Here is a 5,932-nt window from a genome sequence, read left to right on the forward strand (position 1 = left end):
TCTTTGCTAAAACCTTGGCTCAGGTGACTGTCAGACCTTCCGACTCGCCTTTTTGGAAGGGTTTGATGAGAGTTAAACAAATCTTTTTCAACAAGACTAAATTTATTGTTGGGAATGGTACCACGACAAGGTTTTGGGAGGATACGTGGCTTGGGGAGACCCCACTAGCACTTCAATATCCTTCTTTGTATAACATAGTCCAACATAGAGGTGCCTATGTTGCTACTGTTTTACAATCCGTTCCCCTCAATATCAACTTTAGGCGGACGCTTGTTGGAAATCGTTGGGAGGCCTGGCTCCATCTAGTTCGTCGTTTAATGGATGTCCGGTTGTCTTCTCACCCTGATCAGCTGCATTGGAAACTTACTAAGAACGGTGTGTTCTCGGTCAAATCAATATATCAGGATGTCATTAACTCTACGGTCATCCCTACCTCCTTACATGTTTGGCAAGTTAAGGTACCCTTACGTATTAAAGTGTTTATGTGGTTTGTGCATAAACAAGTCATTCTGACTAAGGACAACCTTGCAAAACGTAACTGGGTAGGTCCGTCTCGATGTAGCTTCTGTGATCATTCTGAAAACATCAAACACCTCTTTCTCGATTGCCCGTTGGCTAAGATTCTGTGGCGGTCGGTTCATATTGCTTTTAATATTAGTCAGCCCACATCTATTAGTATGTTATTTGGAACATGGCTAGATGGGGTGGATTCTGACATTGCAAGACACATTCGGGTTGGCGTTTGTGCACTTTTGTGGGCAATATGGAATTGCAGAAATGACTTAGTCTTTAACCGATCAACAAACATTCACTTTTTGCAGGTTATCTTCAGGGCCACGACGTTCATCCGTATGTGGTCGCTACTCACTCCGACGGAGGCCAGGGAGCGTTTGGTTACTGCGTCTACCCGATGGGAGATGGTAGCTCGGGATATTTTCAACCGGTTTGGATGGCGGTCATGTAATAGGATAGACATGTAGTGATCCTATTGTTTTTGCCAGCCGGTTGTGGCTTTGGGCTTTTCTTATTTACAGATTTTGTTATAGTTTGTACTATGACCTTTCGGTACTATGCTACTGTTTTATCCTTTTAATAATATGAGCCGTATGCATCTTTCTGATGCAGAGGCTGGGGCACGTCCCCTTTTCCAAAAAAAAAAGGTTCAGACAAAAAAGTGTTTTAGCTCTTTTCGTTGGTGATATCTTTCCTGGTAACTGGGTGCAAGCTGCTAAACTTGCAAGAATAAATTCACCGGCTTGTCCACATTCAGGAAGAAGAAATAGTGCTAACATTTTTTATTTCTATGGCATTTGGGACAGCGTACTGAATGTTTTACTTGTTCTGAAAATCTAACATTCAGAAAGAAGAAATAGTGCGAACATTTTTATTTCTATGGCATTTGGGACAGCGTACTGAATGTTTTACTTGTTCTGAAAATTCAGATTACGACTAGGGAGTGCACCATCAGACAGGACACCATGTGCGTCACGGATGAGCACACTTGAGAAGTCGATCCACAAGTATGCCGAGGAACCTACAAAAAGTGTTGTACTAACTAGAATGGTGAGCCTTTTAACTAGGCTTACCATCATCTCCTTTTGCGAACCTATTTATGCTTGAAAACAATGTTACAAAACTATTGTAGTATGAAAAAGTTTACTAAAATGTTGTATTCTGACTTGCTAATTGTTTCTTGTAATTTAGGCAACATGGAGCTTCCCAACCAAAGCAGTAGAGAAAAGCCAGGACCCAGGAGTGACCATTGCCTTTCATCTTGCGTCTTCAGAAGTGTCGCCACCCTGGACATGACCATTTTAGATTTTAGAATTTAGTCTTTTTTTAGATACATGTCTAGGACAACCCTGTAGTTCTTGCATTTCTGGTAGACAAAAATCGATTCGTTGCAATTTGTATTCACCTTGCAGTTCTAAAATTCAGAATTTCAGAATTTGTTGAGCAGTGATGCTCTTATTGTGGATGAAAATAGCTCCTCTCTTTTTTTTTTGCGGATGAAAATAGCTGCTCTTGTTCTGGCACATGAAAATGTCCCAGCTTGATGGGCTGTTGGCCATGGTGGTCATTGTGCATATGTCTTCTATAGCTGGATATGTGGATGGTCGCATGGCATTCTCAGATTTGGATGCCCTGCTATATGTGTAGCTCTAGCTGATTTAGCTCTAGCTGACGACGAAGCAGACATGGCGGCAGATCAAGGAAAAAAGAATAGATAAAGAAGGATTGGGTGGTTGGCAGTTAAGTCCACCATGCAAGAGACGGCTCAGGCTGGCTCGGGAAAATCGTTGGGCCGCTCGTCTACAACCTGTTCCGCATGCAGGCTAACGCCTCCCGTCGCAATAAATGTGTGCAGACCTGTTCATTCTTTAAAGCCAATACTGGTAAAATACGTCTGGGAATACACACAAAGGCACACATCCACATGCAAGCAGATGGCTACGATTTCAGGAGCAGCTGAGCCTGAGCTCAGAATCGAATATCCCTAAAAAAAACGGCTATTTTTTTGAGATTGCTTTACTGTGCAACAAGCTTGTGCTCTTATGCATAATTAGTTTTTCTAGAGAATGTGGTATTATGGAATGTGCTGCTTTTACTTAAATTTTGTAGTTAAAACAAGTACATGTCTAACTGTTTGCTCATAACATAGCAGACCTAGCGATGGAGTCAGACATCTGTGGTTGTGTGAGGATCAACGCCGGTGGACATGGAAGTTTCGTGTAGAAGATTTGGAGCACTAGCTAGCTAGACCATGTTCGACCTGGCCAATTTTGATTCATAAGAACCGGTGTTTTTTCTCGTTGCAACGCACGAGCATTTGTGCTAGTCTTAAATAAAATAATCATACGAGAGAAGGTAATATGACTCCTTCAATGTAAAAGAACTGGAAATTCTTCAAATGTTATTTGAATCTTCTTTGGAGTTGAAAAATATTTGATGGAACATAAGTGCCAAAATTAAAGTTTATGAAAATATTATATTTATATTATATAAGTGTTTTGGACTGGAAAAATGTTCACTATGTTGTATATAACTATATTTGTATTTGCGTTGTTCTGGTATTTTTTTAGAAAATGATTTGGATCATTTATATGGAGCCAAAGCCATTTCTGTAATTTCATAAATAATAAAACCTATCCCTAACCTATTCTAGCCCAATAGCCGACTGTTCCATTCCCTACCTATCGCCCACGCGCGAGGCAGCAACTGCTCAGGCCCAACCGCAGTGTAGCAGCTGCAGCGCTACCAGGCCGGCCCAACAGCCACTCGCGCATCAGCGCTGGCGTCACCCATCTGGCCCACTTGCCAGCCTCTCTTCCCTCCTCTGTTTGACCGACACCCCGACCCCACGTCCTTCTTCCCTGTCTCGCACGACAGAGCCCACCGCTGCCGAATCAGGCTCCTCGTGATCTGCGCGATCTGAACCCCTCTCTCCAATCCATGGACACCGAGAGATATCTCTCGCTCCCCTCGTGCGATTCCCGTGCAAATCCCTCGAGGTAGAACTCAATTACGAGCGAACGGAGCACCCCATCTTCGCTGCCCGAGCTCCCTTTTCTGGTCGATGTCGTCGTTAGTAAGCCGCCCCTTGCACCCTCTGTTCATCCTCACAATCTCCTGGATGTGCCGCTTCTCCATGACCATATTCCCCCCTTCGCAGATCCTCTGATGCGAGCCCCAGCCAAACTGATCTCGCCGGAGTTCCGCTCCTGAAGCTTCTGCTCGCCATGACCGCTTGAGGAAGTGCACGCCTCCACCGAGCACTCCACTGTCTCTGCCGCATCAAGCCTAACCTTCCGTCTTTGCCGCCCGGAGGAGCGCAGGAGAAGTCACCAGGATCGATCCCGAAGCCGCTGCCGTCTTCCTCTGTTTCTGGTGAGCGCGCGCGCACAGAGTCACTTCGGCCAATCACGTGATGACGTGTGGCATGCTACAGTAGACGCTACAGAAAACGCTACAGTAATTTCAGAACAGATGTTTAAGTAATTTTTTGTTTTTCCACATATTTTAGTCCAATTTTCATTTAGGCACAACTTTCAATCCATGTATCCAAATTGAGTGATTCTTTTATCCTACATGTTCATAATGACCTCTACTATCCTGTGGAATCAATATTTCCTTTGTTCAAACTTTTCAAAATTGACAAATTCAAATTCAAATTTGAATCTTCATTCGATCATATCCCTCAAACCGTATATCCTTCCCAATTGATTCTTTTTGTCTATGAACACTTATGTCATATTCTTTCTGTTCATATCAAGTACACTTCAAATTTCAAATACTTTTGACATGTTTGAATTTAAATTCAATTCAAACTTTATCTCACTATAATTTGAGTTGTGGTGCTCCTATTCATTTAATTCCTTTTGCAAATGAACGCCTCTGTCATATGCTTTGTGTTCAACAACATGCCTGTTGTTTTCCCATCACTTTGACACTGATTCGTATTATATCAAATATAAGCTTATAAAGCAATATTTCGTTGTTCATTAACTCTTTCGAGTTCATTCCTTCACCTTGTCACATTATAGCACCACCAAGACCCATATTATAACGACAAGCCTATATGTTATTCTTGTTCACCTTGCCATATTTGTTTTGTTGTTCTTTTGGTTCTTCTATACGGCATGGTTATTTATTTTTGTTCTTTCGTTGCGATAGATTGTTCGGAGCGTGACGAGTAGAATCATCAGGAATTGTGAGTGCGAAGAACTTCATCAAACGTACCAGGCAAGTTACACCTTGATCATCCTTCATCCTACTTTTTTCATGCATGTAGTTATATATCACAATCCCATATTATGCATGTGTAGGAAGATCATGGTAGTATGTTATTGCTACCGAGTTTCAGCTTAGTATGGCCTTATTTGTAGACAGTGGTAGTGTATTCTTGCTATGCTATGTAGACGGGGATTGGTTCATGTGTTCATTGAGCTTATGTGAGGATTATATATATATATATATATATATATATATATATATATATATATATATATATATATATATAACTAAATTGTGTAGTAATTAAGGACTTAATTCACCTCTGGGCGGAAGTGGTATTGCTTGGTGTTGAGGGAAGGCATCATGGGGTCTTGCACCTTTTCTAAGGCCATGCGCCCATAAGAGTGCACCCTAAGTGGAATGCCGCCCAGGTTCAAAAAGATTAGACAGACTTAGTGACTAGTAGCTTCCATGTGCAGCCACTGGCTATATGGGCTCTAGCTTAGTTGATTACTTGTTGGAACCCTTGCCCAGGCAGTGTCGACAGATGTAGCATATTTAGGTGGGATGTGGCCGTCAAGTGGTTAAGGGAACCTCTTCTGAAAGACTTCGTCCCAATCTTTAGATTGGGTCCAGTGGGTAAAGCGTACTGAACTCTGAAGAGTATTAAAACTAATCATGATTAGTCGTGCCCCCGGTTATGGGCAAATTTGAGCCACTATGCCATTACAGTTGTTGGATGATCTTGACAGATGATACCTTAATAAAATTTGTGTGGGAAATTTAATAATGGGAATAGGTTGGTATTGGATTGCCCAATTCAACCATATGTATTCAATTGTACCAAGACATAACTAAACTAGCTTTCTGCAAAACAACCACTACACAATCCTCTTGATATACCTTGCATATAGTTGTAGGTCTGTTATATCATTTCCTATGTGACTTGCCAATATTGACCCTTCGTGGCTGCAACATTTCATGTTGCAGATTTTATACGACGAGTGAGTGATACGATGTAGAGTTACGATGTCTATACTCGACATTTGCCTATGGTGTTGATGGTTTCCCTGAAGATTTTATTTGATTTTCCGCTGTATTTTTGTTATGAGCCAGCCTTGAGCTACGCAGGTATGTAATATATTAGTTCGGGATCTACGATGTAATATTATGACATGTGGTTTATTCTTGATATTAC

The 5,932-nt window shown here is 41.7% G+C and overlaps 1 long non-coding RNA gene across 1 annotated transcript; it reads left to right on the top strand.

Moving 5' to 3' along the window:
- Nucleotides 1-3,387: 3,387 nt before the first annotated feature.
- On the top strand, nucleotides 3,388-4,743 carry LOC119327518. The gene is made up of 3 exons (XR_005158549.1): nucleotides 3,388-3,589; nucleotides 3,674-3,888; nucleotides 4,675-4,743. It is a non-coding gene; the product is annotated as an uncharacterized LOC119327518 (long non-coding RNA).
- Nucleotides 4,744-5,932: the final 1,189 nt, after the last annotated feature.

The sequence above is a fragment of the Triticum dicoccoides genome, chromosome 7A (assembly GCF_002162155.2).
Source record: "Triticum dicoccoides isolate Atlit2015 ecotype Zavitan chromosome 7A, WEW_v2.0, whole genome shotgun sequence".
In the NCBI taxonomy this organism is placed as follows: domain Eukaryota; kingdom Viridiplantae; phylum Streptophyta; class Magnoliopsida; order Poales; family Poaceae; genus Triticum; species Triticum dicoccoides.